The 19732-nt window shown below is 40.3% G+C and overlaps 1 long non-coding RNA gene across 1 annotated transcript; it reads left to right on the forward strand.

Moving 5' to 3' along the window:
* The first annotated feature begins 15357 nt into the window (after positions 1 to 15357).
* LOC131190138 (uncharacterized) lies at positions 15358 to 19364 on the forward strand. Its single transcript, XR_009153233.1, has 3 exons — positions 15358 to 15387; positions 17174 to 17236; positions 19241 to 19364. It is a non-coding gene; the product is annotated as an uncharacterized LOC131190138 (long non-coding RNA).
* Positions 19365 to 19732: the final 368 nt, after the last annotated feature.

The raw sequence follows: 19732 nt of genomic DNA on the forward strand, positions 1-19732 counted from the left end.
GTAGTACCTGGAGGACAGTGTATTTGGCATCTGATGAAATGGCCCGGTGATTACTACACTACATGGCGGCTGTAAGTCAGGGGTGTCAAACTCACGGCGTCACATTGTCACGTAACATATCGTGTCTTTTTTCCCCTTTGCTAAAATGGGGCTGGGCATGGCCAGAGCGTGACACATTTGTCCTGTGGGCCGCGAGTTTGACTGTAAGTTCTGCAAAGCTGCCAAATTGAACTGCATGTCTGTATGGGAAATCCTGATAGTTTACTGAGCCAAGTGAAGGGTGACATAATTCCACAGCCTCTGCAGGAGGTCCCCTGTCTCACAGGGTGTTCTGGGCATTATATTTGGGTCCTTAGAGTGGATTATGTGCGCAAATGTTTGTGCCTTGAGCAGAGGGAGGAGAGCTACAGGTCTCCCTGCTCCACCTATTCTCAGTGCATTCTGCAAATTGACAGGTTCTGGTGAGCCACCTCTGATTAACCGTATGCTGTCTACGTGCTGTACTTGACAGGGTGGCTCAGTCTCAGCAGGTGGAGTCGGGTCTGCAGCGGGTGGGAGGCAGGCAGGCAGGTTATTGAATTGCTTGGTCTTATGTGAGCAGGAGCAGCTGGGCAAAACGCCAGCAGATCCTTCTAGACCTGTTTTAAAGATGACTAACACAGTTCTTATCAAAAGGTGCAACAAGGAAACTTCATACTTCTTCAGGAAGGCAGCTTAATTATTCGTCCCTGCAGGTTACTTTGGCTCACCTGGAGTGTGAGGGACTGCCTAGATTAACCCCTAGATTCAGTGGTGGGCATTGCTCCCTAAAGCTGATTTATAGGCAGCTCACAGTGCTAGGACTCCACCTTCAAAGTCAGATGGTAAAGCAATTAGATCATTTCACCCAGTTCTTGTTTTATTTTTTTATTGGAGGGAGGCTTAAATTGTTTGCATCTTTTTTTCCTGAAAGAAAGAAAACTTCACATTTAAGATGGCAACTCTGTATGTAGGTATCTGCCTTGTGTGCCACCCTTTGCTGTACCAAACACGAGATTGGTAGAGTTGTATGTTGTCCTTGTGTAGAATACATATAAAACGTTCTCTATACTGTTCCAATTTAATTATATAAGTCACTGAAACAATCCGTCATGGAAGGGTTCACCAGGGTTGATTCATTTGATCTGTCTAGCTAGGTGTGTGTGTGTATGTCATCTTCCTTTCTCACTGCTCGATATACATCCCTCACAAATGAAGATGTAGAATGACCAGATGGAGCTTCTTCAATGAGTATATGATCAATACGACCTAAGTTGTAAAGGTTAGGTATGATCGATCTTCGAGTTGAACCTACTTAATGGACAAATCCATTTACTTTTCTTGACACCACAAAAATGCAACGTAGTTTTGGCATTTCTGGTGATCTTCCATCCAGGTGCTAGTTGGATTCAACTATGTTGGCTTTTGAGAACAACCAAGATATGTAAACTGTTGCTACTCTAGCAGATATACAAAAAAATTAAAAAAGTCACACAGAGGCTGTGAATTTGATGACCTATAGTGCATTTCTTTCTAAAATAAGCACAGCCTCCAGAAAAAAAGAAATTTGTGAATGTGAGTCTGAGTGCATACATGCCTATCCTATAGTAGTGATGGCGAACCTTTTTGCCATCACATGCCAAAAGCGGGAGGAGCGCCGGGGTTTTTTTTCGCACATGTGTCCACACCAATAATTCTATGCGCCCTGTCCCTGCACATGCGCACGCAACATTTCCCATGCTCCCCCCCACCCCCGCTTTTGGCATGGTGGGCTCGGTAGGCCCATTTTTTTGCTCTCATCAGGCTTCAGAGCCTTTCTAGGAACCGGAAGTTGGCAAACAGGCTGTTTTTGGCCTCCGGAGGGCTTCCGGGTGTGCGTGAGGAAGGCTGTTTCCCACCCCAGGCTCCTAGAAAGGCTCTGGAGCATGAAGAGAGCAAAAAATAGGCCTTCCCCACTCCCACCAGGCCCTCCGAAAGTAGGAAACAGCCTTTTCCCCTATTGAGGTAGGCCCAGAAGGCCCGAAAATCAGCTGGCGTGCTGGAGCTGAGCTCACGTGCCCAGCACTTGTGGCCTGTGTGCCATAGGTTCACCATCATGATCCTATAGTTATATTTATCTGGCCACTGTGGGGAATTGCCTTTTATATGTGTTTGAAGAAACTGTCAGCTGTTAAAGAATACATTTTCCAGATCTTACTAGAAAATTTTACTGGATCTTATTCTAGTTAGTTTGGGACAAAATTAAAATGGTACTTAAACTGCCAAAGCTGAGGAACAATGGCCTCAAAATGAGGTTAACAAAGAGCAACACAATCAAGCAAAATATTTACCTGTCAAATATGCATGTAGAGATGCCCATTTAGAAGCAATTACTCATAGCATCATCCAAGCCATCCATATATCAATGTAATAGTAACGAAGAGAGGTTTATAGCACAGGTTGGGCGATGCTGTGAAGATCCACTACGTTGTTAGGAGGAGATCTTTGTATATAATGTTTGTGCACAAGAAGCATGTAGATCACACGATTATCCAACCTTTTGGCTTGCCTGGGCTACAGTGAGTGAAGAGGCGTCTTGAGTTGCATATAAAATATATAGTATAATTAGATAATTGTTTTCTGAGGTTTTCGCGGGTATTTGTATGTAGGTCTTTGGTTATTCGGGTTTTCTCCCACGTAAAATTGGAAGTGTCTTGGCGACGTTTCGACAAAGTCTCATTCGTCATCTTCAGGCTTCAGCTTCGTGCTTCTGGGAGCAATGTGTGATTGCAGCTGTTTCTTTCTTTTTAACTGCTAGTGGGGGTTTGAACTGATTGGTTGGGAGCTTGGCTGTGCTCTGATTGGATGGGGTTTTTTGTGCTCTGATTGGCTGGGGGTGTGTTCTGTTTGGGTGGGGGCTTGGTTGTGCTCAGATTAGTCTGAATTGCAGGGGGATTTGAGCTTGTGAGCTGCATTGCTGTTGTTTGGCTTCGTGTTCGTGGTCGTGCTACATCTTCATAGTGGGTGTCAGTCTGCTGCATGTATGGATTGGAGGGGTTTGAAATGGCTAATGTTGCAGCTGCGGTCTGGCTTCTGGTCCTTGGTCGTGCTAACCAGACCCACACTCACGAGGTCCACCCAGAAAGCAGACCCAAACCCACACTGATCATGAAGCACGACCAAGGACCAGAAGCCACACTGCAGCTGCAACATTAGCCATTTCAAACCCCTCCAATCCATACATGCAGCAGACTGACACCCACTATGAAGATGTAGCACGACCACAAACACGAAGCCAAACAACAGCAATGCAGCTCACAAGCTCAAATCCCCCTGCAATTCAGACTAATCTGAGCACAACCAAGCCCCCACCCAAACAGAACACACCCCCAGCCAATCAGAGCACAAAAAACCCCATCCAATCAGAGCACAGCCAAGCTCCCAACCAATCAGTTCAAAACCCCACTAGCAGTTAAAAAGGAAGAAACAGCTGCAATCACACATTGCTCCCAGAAGCACGAAGCTGAAGCCTGAAGATGACGAATGAGACTTCGTTGAAACGTCGCCAAGAGACTTCCAATTTTACGCAGGAGAAAACCCGAATAACCAAAGACCTACATATAATTAGATAACTATATATAAATAATACACTCCCCTTTATATGTATGCTTTTATTATCTTGTAGTGTTGCATTACTAGCTGTTCAGGTTCACATGTGGCCCATGGGGTATTGGGTTGGACATGCCTGATGTAGAGTGAGAGGCTCTACAAGAAATCTAAAAGTTTGCAAGAAATCTAAAGTTCTCCCAAAGTAGTTGTTTATTCATTCAAGCATGAAATTTCCATCCTGTCTTAATTCAGTTGGACTTAGGTGATATATAATAAAATACAGTAATGGCTATAGAGCAGGGGTGTCAAACTCGTGTCATCATGGCATTGTCACATGACGTATCATCACTTTTTTCCCTTCGCTAAACTGGGCATGGGCATGCCCAGTACATGACGTGGACTGCGAGTTTGACACTCCTGCTGTAGAGTATGAAATCATAAAACAGAAAAGAACATCACAATAAAACTCATTCAAGAGTCCATGTCTCTACAATCAGTCCCCCACAAAAAAATCTTCAGAAAAACCAGGTCTTTATAAATTTCCAGAGGGCTGTGAGAGTTGGGCCTCCTCTCACCATGATAAGGAAGAACCTTAGCAAGATCTCTGAGGCAAGCAGGCAGGTTCTATCTTACCTCAAGCCTGGTTACCACCAAATTTCAATTATTATGTGACCAATGGGGAACATTATTAAATACAGTGTTTTAAACAATAAAAATATTATATAATTAAAAAAGGGGCAGTTTGCTGTACTGGTGAAGGTGCTGGATGATGGGTTTTAGGCTTCCCTTAGGCATGAAAACCAACTGGATAAGAGTCTGCTCTTAAAAAAATAGTTTCATTTGCTACAAAATATGAATTTCTTGGTAAGTTTTTATTTGGCCCTCATTACTTAAGGATTGTCTGATTTTAAAATATGGGACATCAGATTCCTATTTTTAAATAAGGAAGGAAAAGCAAGTACTGTAGGTGGAAAACCTAAAACACTGACGAAATTTGAAGAGAATGCATACAATATTGTTGCCTTTTTTTTTTTTTCTTTTGCAACCTAAAAGTGATTCACTGGGCTGGAAGAAAAATTACTAAAAATTTGCCCCTTTCTTTGGATTTAATTGGCATTACTTTCTGATGGAATATGGCCCAATGACCATACATTAGCTTTTTAATATTTTATGCCATCCTAGTGAATCTCCATCAATTATAACCAACATGTCTTATAGTTATGCTATACGTTGGGATTGATGAAAGCTGTAATTCACCCCATCAGATTGCCAGAAAATTAGCAAGAGGAAAGGAAGAGAGATATAATCTCTGAATTGCTTCAGAGTGGCTGCATTCGGCTTCTTTGATCTCTTTCCAGATGAAATCCTTTCATTGTTCATTCAGGTTTGGGTGGGCTGTGACTGGGCATCTGCAAGCGATGATTCAAAAACTCCTCAGATTCAAAAACTCCTCAGATCTTAAGTCAGAACACCAGTGTCCCAACAACAGCAGATCTACGAAACTGACTTAGCAGAGTCCTCTGAGCCAGCTGTGCATCTTGAGGTGGGCTTATTCTCTTTACTCTTTACTCTTCCTCTAAATCAGGGATGTCAAACTTAATTTCTTCAAGGGCCGGATCAGCATTGTAGTTCTCCATGGGCTGCCCCTGCAACATATTGCTGGCCAAAATGGGGCACGCAGGGCCTGTGCACCCCCGCCCCCCATACCCTGTTTTACCTGCCAGAGGCATTGCGGGCTGGTCCTTTCCTATTTCCAGACTGGCCCTGTGGGCCAGATTAAAGCGCCCTGTGGTCCAGATCCGGCCCACAGGCCTTGAGTTTAACACCTCTGCTCTAAATCCGCACTGACCTGGTTTGGACCTTATACTGAGACTACAGTTCAGTGCAAGATAAATGAATGTATCTCCCTCCTCCTTTAGTCTGTTCTAAACTCTAACTAGATTTTCACATGAGGAAATTGAAAGCTTGCACGTTTTTAGCGATCCAGTGAGATGTTGCCTTTAAAAAAAATGAAATATACATGTTTACATTTTTATTAAGCCTATGAATTCCACATCACTGCTGGAGCTACTGCTGTGATTAGACCTGAGAAATTACCATTAATTTTATTGTTTCTCACTTCTTTTCACCAAAGATAGATAACATCAACTATGGACAATGCACAATAGTGTTGGTAATATAAAAGTAGACCCTTCTATTTTTTTCGTGAATGCCTTTGATTCTTAATACTTGCCAAGTCTCACTGAAACTTATTCTCCTCCTTGTTCACGTGAAATCTGAATTTGGCCTTTCTGGAAGGTTCACAAAATGCAGAACTCACATGGAACAATTAGAAAAAAAAAACCCTTATTTACGGATATCTAAGTATAATTGCAGCTCTTCTGTTCAGTTTCAAGAAACATCAAGAATAGAAGTAAAAAGGAAAGGATAACATTTTTTTAAAAAAAAAATTAGGTCTAGATGAAGTGGTGAAAGACAGGAACAGGTCCAACCCTACCAACAGGCAGAAGAAGGATAGTGGATGCTGTTTAGCAGTTGGAAGCAGTATTTTGGTAAATAAAAACTGCCCCATGCAGTTCGCCTTCAAGTCTCCATTAGTTTGAGCCCTCAAGTATGATAGTTAGTGTTGAAGTTGACATTTGGATCAGATGGTGTGTGAGGAATGAAGATGCAGGGATTGACACAATCTTGATTTTCTTCTAACAAAATCTCATCGGGTAATTTGGGGAGGGGGTAGCATCATTTTCCCAATTCTGTTTGAAGAAATGCCATAATTTCTTACCAGTAGTCCATATTTGTTTCTATATTTCGATCCTCTTTATTTTCTCCCCAGGATTTTACCAATAAAGAGAATATCTGTAGCTCAGACTCTGAACTACAGAGTCTTTGGTGCTCTCTGAACTTGGTTGTTTTCTTGCAGAGACATTTCATTACCTGGCTAGGTAAAATCATCAGTGCTAGAAGGCAGTTAACACTTCCAATGTTAGAAACCCCACTGCCTTCTAGCACTGAAAATGTTGCTTAGCCAAGTAATGAAACATCTGCAAGAAAACAATCAAGGTTAAAGAGGACTAAGAACTCCACATGCCTTATTTTTATCACTGTGTAAATGCAAACGTATTTAATGACTATAGTCTGCTGAAGATGTCCTTCCTTCTGTATCTATGAATAGAGGGGGGCAGGGTATACCTTCCCTTCTGAACCCCACCAATACTTAGCCTGTATTGGCAAGAAGATCATGTGCAATAAGCAGAACATACAAGCAGGGATCATCCACAACAGATGTTTGTTAGACACCACTAACACATTTTGTAAAGCAGATCCAGATGGTTCAAACACAGGAGCCAGCCAAGTATTACAAGGAAGGAAATAAAGCTGTATCTGGTCTTGCCAGCTACTTAGTTTGCAGAGACTTTATTTCTGGTCCACAATGTAGTAATTCCTTCTAAGCTTTGGAACCATTTGATGCCACTCCTGATTACTTCATCTCAGAGGTGCTCACTTTTTTTCTTTAGCCCTTCAGTCTCCAGGGAATCCACGAACAAAAGTTCTTTCTCTGGCACCAGAGAAAATCCTTTCCTTACCCAGATTTGTAATTAAAGCAGGCTGAACTGGAGGTTGCTTTTGGCAATCACAGCATTAGTAGCAGTGGAGATTGCAAATAAATGGAGAAGACAGTTGCACTACAAAGCTTTAACCAAAAACTGTCTACTATTGACCTCACCCCATTCCTAAGAGGTCTGTAAGGGGGGGTGCATAAGAGCACAAACGTGCCTACCGTTCCTATCCTATTGTTTCCTTTCATTATATCCAATTAATATAGTTATTACATACTCATGCTCATATATATGCTTATATATTATATAGTTATTTTCATGCTTATGCTTATATATACTGTTGTGACAAAATAAATAAATAAATAAATAAATAAATAAATAAATAAATAAATAAATAAATAAATAAATAAAAATACATTAAGAGAACAGCTAAGCTGTGTCAGAGAGGAGGGCTTCTTTACTTGGGGCCCAGGAGAGTTTTCTGAGGGGGCTGTGGGGAATGAAGACTTTGGCAAACAGTTCAAGAGCTCCTGCTTTGAACAGGCAGGAAGGAAGGATCCCGCATCTGGCTGTGGGGTGACTAAAGATTTCTCTAACTTTTATAGTTAGGAACAGCAGGTCAGCTTGTATTTATGCTGCATGAGTCAAATCTGCATCCCTGTCTCCAAGATCACTTCACCATATGGTCGTGTTATAAACTCAGCTACAGCTAAAATCAAACAGAAACAGACCTCCCTGATTGGAGATCCACACACACTTAGCCCTAGACAGGCACTTTTCTTGCCTTTGTGCCTATTCTGATTCTGATTCTCATAAATTCTCCATGAGATTCCCGAACTTCTACCTGTTGTTAACCTTTCCCCAAGCATCCCTTATAAACTTGTTCCCAACCTGCTAATCATGTTGGATTGGGCTGATGGAACCTGCCCTCTAACAACTTCAGCAGAGCCAGGTCAGAAGGTTCACACCTGTTCACCTATTGAAGTTTCTACAATACCAGTATTTTGGTAATATTAATAAAGCAGAATCGGTCAGACCAACATGAATTTTTCTCTAGGCAGCATGGAAAACTAATTATTGTCTAGGAAACATGTATAGGTTTTTCAACTTTATTCCATGTTTCCTTGGGGAGTTCAAAGTTCTCCCCCATTCTCTTCCCACAAACAACCCTCAGAGGTAGGCTCAGCTGAGAAACAGTGATTGACCAAAGGAAAGTAGGGGCCTGTTAATATTCTTTCCTTCATTGTTTCTGACAGATTTTCTGCTTCTTTTCCTTCCTTCCCTTTGGCCATGTAGGCAATAGGATAAGAAAGAGCAAGACTTGGGAAACCCCAATTTCAGCGAATTAACAACCTCTCTCAACCCTTTTTACACAACCCAGCTGAGCCCAGGGCAATTGCAAGCCAAGATTAAGTGGTATTTCTTAATTCTCACAGTTAGTTGTACGTGTTTTGGTCATCACATAATAGCCTTGCTTGGCTCAATTAAAAACATATGAATTTTTATAGCTTGAGGGTGGCTTGCAATCTGGATTGCTCTGATCCAAGTCCAATATTTAAATCACTACAGAAATCCTGGTGCTCTTGGTAAAGACTCAAAATCCAGATGCCCTAAATCAGGGGTGCTATTCAGCAGGTTCTGGAGAACTGGTAGCAGAAATTTTGAGTACTTTGGAGAACCAGCAAATACCACTTCTGGCTGGCCCCAGAGTGGAGTGGGAATGGAGATTTTGCAATATCCTTCCCCCAGGAGTGGGGAGGGAATGGGAATTTTGCAGTATCCTTCCCTTGCCACGCCAACCAAGCCACGCCCACAGAACCAGTGGTAAAAAAAATTGAATTCCACCACTGCCCTAAATATATGTCTGACTGTGGAGGCAGCAGAGGTGAGCAAGAGGAGCAGAGAGAGATTAATGAGCTGATAAAAGGCACAAGGAAGTCTTCTGAGAGGAAGGGAACTAGAGGGTCTTACAATAAAAAGGGATATGAAGGTGGTTTGCAGTAGTTTAAATATCTGCTCACCAATCTTTCAATTATATTGGGAATCTGAACTCAAATCGTGCTCATTTCCTTATTTGAAGAAAATGATCGTGGGCTATTTCTGCCTGCTGCCATGACCAACCTGCTTTTCAGATGTCATGGCCATGCCCTGGCATATCCCTATGCTGGAATTGAAGATTATGCTACAATTCAAATTTATTTATAGATCTTAGCAGGCAGCCTGCACACCATTGGTTTTCTTGTTGGCACTGCTATGAGGAAAGTGCTCAAGTTTTAAAGCCCTGATCCTAGCCGTCCTCTTAGTACAGATAGTATCTAGGTTTCTGCTTCATAAATGCAGAGTTAACTGGGAGAGGGGTCGTATCATTTGCTTGCAGGCCTTATTCTAACCTCAGCTCCTCCACTGATTCATCTGAGAATGTAACTTTTTGAGGCACAAAATGGAAAATCCCATTTTCTTCTCTGCAGCTGTGGGAAACATATACTTCCCATCTCATAATTTTCCAGTGTGTTACACATAAATGTTTTAAATGTCACTACTACAAGCCAGATGTCATGTATGCAACTTGTTATCCAGCATTGGAAAGAAAGAGAAAGACAATCCAGATATTTGTTTCTTTATCGGATGTTTCTACTTGTGTAGTTTGAAGTTACTAATTATCGGCATCAGGTTATTTTTGTTCTTTGGGAATAACACATGACTCATGCCTTGTCTGGTTTCCTACAGTTTTATTTATTATTTTGTTTGCTTACAGTAGACATATACATCTCTCTTTTTGAAACTTTCTCAGGGCATACAGCAAAAATAATTTAAATGATTGTAAAAATGTGTTTTTTAAAAAGATTGTCTATGATTAGAAACATTCTTAACAATTAGTTTAAATGCATCAAATCCTGGGCCTGTTTATTCAAATTCAAGGGACCTACTCCTAGAAAACTACAATACAGATAGTAGTTTTTCCCAACCTAACGATAATGACTCCCCAGCCTGTGACTTGAGAATTATTTGGGCTGAAATATAAGGATCCAGTAGTGATTTAATTGCTAGAGAACCCTTCTAGAGTTGAACAGGCTCATTACAGGTAATCTTTATTTAACTATGACAATTGGGACCGGAATTTCCATTACTAAGTGATGCATTTGTAGAACATGATGCCGCATCACTGACTTATGACCATTGTAGTAGTCCCTAGTTACCACCATTAAGTGAATCCCCATGGATCATTAAGCAAGGAGCTTATGTGACTGCAACTTGCAACCTTCCCTACTGGCTCCTCCATTGATTTTGCTTGTGAGAAGCTGGCAAGGAAGGTCATAAGTCACAATCACATGACCAAGGATTCTGCAACAGCCAGAACTTTGAGGGCTGGTTGTAAGTACCACTTTTTCGTTGCCATCGTACAGTTTAATGGACACAGTGGCTGTTAATTGAGGACTACTTGCAGTAGACTGAATCTTCTTCCCCATATGCTGATCTGTTCTGTAAGGTTGGGAGAGTCTTCAGAAATCAATTAAAGAGCATCAGGAAGACTGTTGGAGGAGAGAAAGTAAAGATAAGCTTCCTTCAAGCAACAGAAACTCTGCTTGCCTAAAGTTGAGGGTGTGTAAATTTATCCCCACCCCAACCCCATGCATTACTTATCTGGAAAATCTTATATTTCCTTCCTGGCAGGCAAAACATTTTTCTCCCCCTCCCCTCCTTTTAAATGTGTAAAAGAGATTTATCTTGGTTCAATTGAGTATAACATGTGAATTAACTTGGATCCTGTAAGCTGCAGGCTTCTACATGCTATATCTGATAGCAAAAATATGTAAATACAGAGTTGCTAAAGCAATAAGACATTTAGTTGTTTGCTGTTTCCATTCGTAAAGAAGGTATAAAGAACATACGAGAAGTAACTAGGATGCAATACAGGGAAAACAAGCAAGATGTCTTACAGATGTTTGGGGGGCCCATAGCTCATGGTGGCGGGAAATTTCTCTTCGGAGGCAGAGACTAGCAAGTGGGTCAGATGCTGCAATTTGGACTTTAATATCATGGTTGGCTAAAGCTTTCTCTCTTGCCCTCTGTGCCAAGTAGTTGTTGCAGGCAACCCCTTTCTGGTAAGTTAAGTAAGGACAATGCTGACACATGCCGTAGATTCCTTTCTTGCAGAACAATTTTGCCAGGTCCAGCATCACCTTTTCAAATCATTTTTTTATTTGTTTACCTAGGAATGTGCAGTCCCTGCTGCTTCCACTGCCATTTCTCCTCATTATGACACAGTTTTCCACGCCAACCCACAGCCCTGAGCTCCAGACTCTCTGTCTGCTCATGAGCAAAATATTACCTGAGTCTGACCAACCTGGACATAAGTTGATGTATAAAAACCAACTAAAGACACCATCTTTTAATGGCATAGGGAACTAAATGCAAAAACTCTTGCAGCAGGTTTTTTTTTTTTTTTTTTGGTGTAGCTGGCATGATACAGCTCGTCCTGGGTGTTCTCTTTAATTTGGCATATTTTGGATGAAAGCCTGCTCTAGAAAGAGAACAGGCCACATACAGTTCCCAACCTGCCCCTCCAAGGTGAATTATTATCTGTTGCCATGTGAACTCCTTCCCTATAAAGTCCCACACAGGCTGACTTCATATCTCTCCAAAATAGGTAGACTGTGCCACCCTTCAGCTGCCACCCATCTGCTTTCATAGCCTTGGATGAGGGCATCTGGGATGTGGTTTTCTTATTCTTGTGAAATGCAATGACATTTGCTATGGGAAGCGATTCACACTGTCGTACCCTTTCTAGTTTCCTCACACAGAACTTCTCTCTCCAGCAAACAAATATTTTGGGTTTGGCAGGTCTTAATTTATGTTTGCTAAACTTTCAACGAATGGAAATAAAAAGTATTTTCTGTGGTAGCTCCATTTTCTTTGTTGAGGAAAGAGACACCACTCCAATTTTGCCAGCAATTGGGAGACTTGCAAAAACATCTTTGTTCTAGACTACATAATTGGGCTTAATCTGCTCTGCTTTTCATTATGCTTTAGCCTGCCTTTCTTTTTGATGTTTTAAAATTTTATATTTTGAAAATTGCTTTTGTTTTATGTACTGTTCAACTTATAATCTTTCTGACGGATGGCATGGCAACTTTCTGGCATGTTTTAACCCTCCAAGAAAGCTATAAATAGATTACACTTAAATTATGCAAAGGGATGTTTAGATTTTACATACGTCTTTGCCAGACCGTGCACATTTGGAGACTACACACACACACACACAAAAAGTAAAGTGAGAGTGACTATTTCTTTGTCAAGACAGAAGAATATGCACTATCAGTAAGAAGCCTATGTTGGTTTTCCTCTGTGTTACAATGCTGTCATCGCGTTAATATTGAGGCATATTTTGGCATTAGTAGCTGAGAAACTATCCAAAGGTGAAATATATGGCCAGAGCTCATAGACCTGCCTTTAAAAACAAAACACCCAGGGATTACTGTAGCGCTTTGGGGACGAGGGAAAATAAACTCAACAAGTCTTAACTGCTCAGAATATTTTCAGAAGATGGAATTTGGAAATTCCACTAGGCATAAAACGCAGAGAGAGAGAGTTTTCTACCAAGTAAGCATAATGTTCAGTTTTTAATATGCCTTTTCAATAGATTCTTCCAGAGTTTTCAAGAATAATTTAAACATGATGAATAACGTCATATAAGAGATAAAAGCAGCACAATCCAAACACAGAAATAAATCACATTCAGTTGAAAATTCTGGAAAATGATTGATTCTTAATTATGTGCAAATCATATTAAAGTTGACATCAGGAGACCTTCTCTGGAAAATGTTTTCCATGGACAGGAAACAATAACTAAAGTGTAAATGTAGTAGTAATAGAACTGTGTTAGTCCAGGGTTTCCAGCCCTGAAACCTATTAAAATCTGAAATTAGGTCTATAAATGGAATTGTCCTAATATTTAAGGAAAGGTCATTTGAAAGCAAGCAAAGAAAAATTAACCCCAGTAGGTCTTCTTGGATTCTAGCAGCTCTCTAAAGAAGACAGAGCTTTCTGAAGAGTGCTGTGACCAAATAGCAGTGGGAAATGGTGGTGGGTACTGATGGTACAGAGTCAGCAGCTCTCCCTTCCTCTTTATGGAATTAGCTTTACGGGTTTAGGGATAAACGTAGAAGTGCATGGCAGTGCCTTAAAATGCCAGGAGTGTTTGCTGGGTGAATAGAAGGGAGGGAAGGAAGGAATGCCAAGCAGTATCTTTAACCATCCCTTTGCGTGCTACTTTTATTCATTTTGCTTTATAAAAGACAATAAAGCAATGGATCTAAAAATAAAATATCACTATGCTTATTTCCTTTTTACAAAATTTGTTTCTGCTGAGAATTAAGGCCAGGTGTTTCATTCTATCTTCTTGTTCCCGGCTTCCCCATATTTCTTTTACAAATGTTAACTTTTTTCATTATTGGTGCTAAGAACAAATGTTTTTCCATGTTGAGTATACCTAAGATCGATAGGCTACAAATTAATTGTACTTATTTCGTACATTAATTTAATGCTCAATATCTACATTGTAAGTGCTGTACCTAAGTTTGATAGTTGATCCATCTTTCTTGATCATCTGTCCTTCTTTTTTGCTGCACATTTTGTGTAGTTCTACAAATACAGGCGAATTGCTAAACAAATTTATTTTGGCCATCTAAAATATTTTGGCAGGCTTTATAAATATTTTTTTTCAGTATGAAGTGATCACTTTTCAAATATCTCTTCCATATCTCTTCCATATTTCTGATAGAAAGAATACAGTTAAATCTAAATATTTATTCTGTAAGGTTTCCTCAAAAAATCCTTATCCCAATGTTTAGGGTCCACTTGATTTTTTTAAAAAAGAGTGAAACAGGAATCATTTGTACAGTCTTAATTTGCAAAGTTTCAGATACATAATTTGGGCTATGTAGATATTTTACTGGATTGGAAAAAGTTGCAGTGATCACAGGGTAATCTAGCCTAATGGTATTCTTTAACCAGCAGTCCAAGCAGTGATCTGACAAACTCATTTCACATTCTATATACAGTATTCGTTGCCAAGGTCCTAATTGGATGACCGTTTAGAAATTTGGACCATTGTTTATATTTTATGTTTAATTTCCTGCTTTTTCTATTGTTAAGTAAAATGTTACTGATAATATGGCAGAAGGTAAATGTATTCATAATGCTGGTTATCAAAATGAGTATAAAAGGGATGTGTGCTTTTTCCTTTTTTCCCCTTCCATTTTTTTAAAAAAAATCTTCTTGCATAGGCAAATAAAATTAAGTCCCCTATCCTATCAGGCAAAAATTTTCACTTGGCACCTGCTACTAACTGAAACTGTTGCCCCACATGCTGAAACTTGATGAGAAGTATATTTATTGGCAGCATAACAATATTAATGTGTAGGCAACCGGTGATGGTGAGGAGTTCTCCCTGCGTTTCCCACCAGATAGTAGCAATCTGGAGCAACAGATCCCCAAGACTGGATTTCAAGCTTCTTCCCCCACGCCATGGGAATCCTGTCCAAGAGCTCTGCGTCCCAGCTGCTCTTGTAATCTTCGTAACATGAGTTAAACCCTTTGCTTCCTGCAAAGTTACAAATACAGCCCGGTCTGCTTACAGCCTGTGAACATGTAAATAAGCCAGCATAAACTGAAAGGGATCTGAACCTTTTGGTGTCCTAGATCTAGCAGGGCTCGGAGCCAGGCGAAGCTCCCCTGGACTCACCCCAAAATGAACCTATAGAAATTAAGAAGCAACACTGACATCCTTTCCGGTTGAAAGGTTCTCTGAGGACAAGCAGGGCTTTGTACCTCTGCTTAGCATCGAGAACAATCCTGAAGTGGGGAGGGGGCAGTAATTTAGTGCAGGTGAGGCAATTACAGTCAATTGGCTGCTACAGCATGTCCTTTGGCAAGAGACGTAAATTCCAACCAAGGGCTTCTCATATATCAAAGGAGTTAGCTTGTTCCAAAAGTAAAATACTCCCTGCTCCACAAGGCCGACAACCTCTAGGCTGGGAGCAGAGAGTAATTCAGTTCCAATGGAAAACCATTCACTTTGAAACAAGTTGAAACAAAAGCTTCTTTTGAGATTTCCAGCGTGCCCAGATGGCCAGGTTTCCTTTCCTGGCTTATTCCGGGTCTTTTGCTCTTGGCAGAGAGAGGAGACAGGAGAGTCAGTTGCTGCCGTAGAGCCACCCAGGAGGTAATGAACAACAAAGAAGGAACCTGATTGTATAAGAGGCCAAAGGATTCAAATGTAGAGAGCAGTGGGAAAGCAGTATGCCGGGAGATACGCAAACATTGGACGAAAAGAAAAAAGTCTGAACTATCATTCAATTAGAAAGTCTTTGTTTAGAGAAATCAGCTTAAGCTGGGAGACTAGCTAAGTTCAGAGCTCCACTAATTTTAGGACAGAACAGTGGAACTAGTCAATAAAAGAGCCTGTTATAGGTGAAATGATCCTTCTACTGTAAAGCACATTTACTGTTATGGCTTTACCACTGATATACTTACTGTAGGTGAGAAACGAAGAAAAAGTGGGCAAGAGAGAGCAGGTGGCTTCATGTTTTCTGAGTAGCAGCGTGCAAGGATATGTCTTTTTCCAGATGGAAAATTTGCTCGGATAAAAAGCTGCTCCTGAATGAATGGCAGAGCTGATCTGGGCTGCTAGTTTAGCAGTGGCTTTGTGCCAGCTGGTTTCATCTTTCATGTCCTCCAGGTAGGCAGTTCTTGAGCCAGCATAGCAAGTACATGGCAACCAGGTGACTCAGCGAACCACTAAAATATGATCAAACTACAAGCTCCTTGTAAAGCTCCAGGCAGAATTCCATTTCTACACCTTTAGCAACTCCTCCATGGCCCTAACTCAGATTCCAGTTCATATATGCTGTTTCTAGAAGAATTCCTCTAATGTTACTTCCATATTCTCTCAGCATGTCAACATATTGCACATATTACTGGTTGATGGAATATGGCAAACAATATGTTGGCTTCCAAATTAGTCTCTGAATTAGAGATCCTAGTTTGAAGGAACAGGGTGAGCAAGTTTTGGGATATGGTTGTATTAGGGCACAGGTCTCCAAACTTGGCAACTTTAAGACTTGTGGACTTCCAACTCCCAGTGTTGAAGTCCACAAGTCTTAAAGTTACCAAGTTTGGAAGCCCCTGCTTTACAGCATATTGGCCACAATTTGCCAAAGGCTAACTAGTTTCATTTCCCTCCCATTAGAAGGCACTAAGGCTGCTAATCAAATTGTTTTTTTATATCTTACTAAAATATTAATTAAAAGACTTCGTAGGAAAGCCATGCTGGGTGATGAAAGTTACTAATATTCAGGGCCATCTATTGACCATCTCTGTATATGAAAGATATATTCTTTCCGACTGTACAGCCATCAATTTTCATGCAGTAGCTATGAATTGTAAAAGAAAATTATACGGTATGACTGAAATATTAGGCCCTGTCTAAAAGCCGAATTAATATTTGTTTAAATTGTTTATGGCTCCCATCTCAAATGCATGGCTTTAGATAAAAACAAAACAGAAACATTGTAAAAGCTACCAAAATTAAAAACAACAGAAAGAACAATGGATCAGTTGGGAACACTTATTTAACAGTCATGACCAGGAAACAGGCTTACTTGTGCTATCAGGGCCCCAGGCTTGATGAAAAAAAATGGATTTCCAATGCCTTGCAAAAGGCCAGCAGGATTCAGGCAAGTCTAATCTCTGGGGGAATGCCAGAGGGTTGGGTACTAGAGCAGAAAAGGTTGTTCAGATGGAACTCTCTTGTGGATAGGACCCAGAGCATGCTACTCCTGCTGGATCAAACAGGATGGGTAGACACCACAGGAGACAGATGATTCTGTAGCCTAATAATACTTCTTCCCCAAAATTAACATCTTTAGGACATTACAAAACATATGTTTTAATGAAGCATTGTTATGTCAAATAACACAGATTTACTCACTTGTTTTGTATACAAACAGGGCAGGATGCAGTAAGTCTGAAATATGAATATGATCTGATATTACTGAATGAAGCTGATGAAGGTAATCACAGAAAATGGAAATTTAGGTGTAATTCCAAACAATAAGGCCAAAATCAGTAGGTACAAATTTGTGTCATTTAGATTGTTACGGGTGTTTGGGAGAAGTGTATAATGAGAATGAGCAAAATCTGGCAAATGCAGTGTGAGGTAGGGGTGGTGCAGATCAAAAATTTTGTGGTTTTTTTGGTAGTCATTGTAAAATTTATGAATCTTGGAAAGTTTACTGTAGATTTGGTAATTCAGAGGACGCAGATGATAAAGTAAATAGGCTTGAATTGTAGTGTGTTGTAAAACGTTAAAACTTGCTTGCTAAATAGCATGTGATATATAATGCACATAAGTAAAGAATTTTTAATCAATGAATGTTTACTAAATCGTTCCATACTCAGCAGGGAATAGAACAAGGATGGATGATGTCCCTTTGATCATTTACTGTATGTACAGATCAAGATGTAAAGAATATCGTCCATTAAAACGTATGTTTCTGTAATAGAAGCTAAGAATCAGGGCAAAATGGAAACTTGAAGGAAATAATTGATTGGCCCATAAATATTCAGGTAGAATGGAAGCTTATATTTGGAAGTTCAGTGGAGATACAACAAGCCAGAGCCTGTAACCAGCTTCATTACAAATTACAGCAAAAAAATAATGTTTCAAATGTGTGTAATATCCTGTATGTTCAGACATTCTGTAAATAAGAATTCAGATTCAGAATAAATGGTTTATATACTGGATTAATCTAAAGCGCTCTGACTAATTCCTGGAACTTTGGATACTATTTCTAAAGTTGTTGTCAGGACAATATCTAAAAATGAAGCAGAGTTTCTTGAATATATAACTCAAAAGTTTATGTGCACAAAAATAGATTTTGAAATACTCAGGATGGAGGAATAGCTGATGAAAATGACAGAATTAGCAGAGATGGCAAAATTGACTTCCTTGATCAGAGAAAGGATCATTGTATTTATTAGGGACTAGAAATTCCTTATGGATGTTTGCTGAACAAAGAAGAAAATGAACTTGTGATTTATGGGTTTGATGATTACAAGGGATGGACTATAGAAAGGTGGATTATAGAAAGAAGGAAATTATATTATAATCTTAGAAAGTACAATTTGAACAAACTGTTTGTAGCTGCTAAGTTTAGAAGCTGCTACTTTACAACTTTTTTGTTTTCTTCTTGCTATTTCTTTTCTTTCTTATTTACTATTTTTGTCTGTTTTATTTTTTCCCCTAAAATTTGTATTGTTATTTATCTTGATAAAGACCTTTTAAATAAAAATTGCATTGCAAATATTTAACCCAAACACAGAACTTTGAGAATAACCACATAGCTGGCATCTTCTTTAAACTACCGCCATCTTGTGGATATTTTTATTTTTGCCATATTCACAATGTACGGTAGGCTTTAGAAAGCATAATGTAGCAGAGGCTTGAGCTTTTTAAATGTGATTCCAAATTGACCGTAGAACTTTGTCCTTTATTATTTCTATTTGAAAGTTTAATGCATGCAGCTCCATGTATATTTGAAAAACTATAAATAAAAATCACTCAGTGAACTCCACCAAAAAAGGGAATTCTCCTATGAAAATTTCACCACAAAAAATATCTACTTCACATTTCTCAACCTTTTACTTAGCTATCCACCAGATTTGGCATTTCTCTGTAGGTAATAGTTAAAATTGGCTCAGTTTAAACTAGCCTAATGATGTTTATGTGCCATCAAGTCAACTCTTACTATATAGATATTCTGGATCTGTCCCCAGTTTGCTGCTGTAATTGAGTATGTCCCTCTTTCCTGCAGTATTAGAGCACTCTCCAGAGTCAAGACTTGCATAAGGTGTCCAAAATAGGATAATTTGAACCTTGATTTCTTTGTTTGATGAACCATTTCTTTGCTTTCTTCGCTGTCCATTGTGTTCTCAGGATTCTTCTCCACTTTCACAATTCAAAAGCATCAAAACTTTCTCCTGGCTTCTTCGAAATCCAACTTTTATTTCCACAGTGTCGTGTCCCACTCCTCCGCTGACGGCCGGGTCAGGGAAATCCGAATCAGGCTTGCCTCTGCAGCTCTGCCCAAAGTCCTAGCAAAGTCCTCAGAGCAGGCAGAAGACCAGTAAGTGACTTCAGCAAGATAAGTTCGACTTTGCCTGACTCAGAGACTGCCAGAAAGCAGATCCTTTATATAGGCCATAGGGTGTGGCTCCATGACTCAGCACTCATTAAGGCTTGCCCCTCGCTTCCTTCTGTTGCCTCCGCCTATCCAGTCTTCTGATGCGAGGGTCACTCCAATCAGCAGCTGTTGGAAATAAACTTTCCTCAGGCTCACATGCTGTGGAGGAGGGGGAGGGGTCTAGCTGCTCCGTTTGCCTGGGCATGGAGCCAGGGCTGGGGCCGGGGGGTGCTCCCTCCTCTGCAGCCTGCTTGGGCATGGAGCCAGGGCTTGGACCGGGAGGTGCCCCCTCCTCTTCAGCTTGTCTGGGCATGGAGCCAGGAC

The sequence above is a fragment of the Ahaetulla prasina genome, chromosome 2, assembly GCF_028640845.1.
Source record: "Ahaetulla prasina isolate Xishuangbanna chromosome 2, ASM2864084v1, whole genome shotgun sequence".
NCBI lineage: Eukaryota > Metazoa > Chordata > Lepidosauria > Squamata > Colubridae > Ahaetulla > Ahaetulla prasina.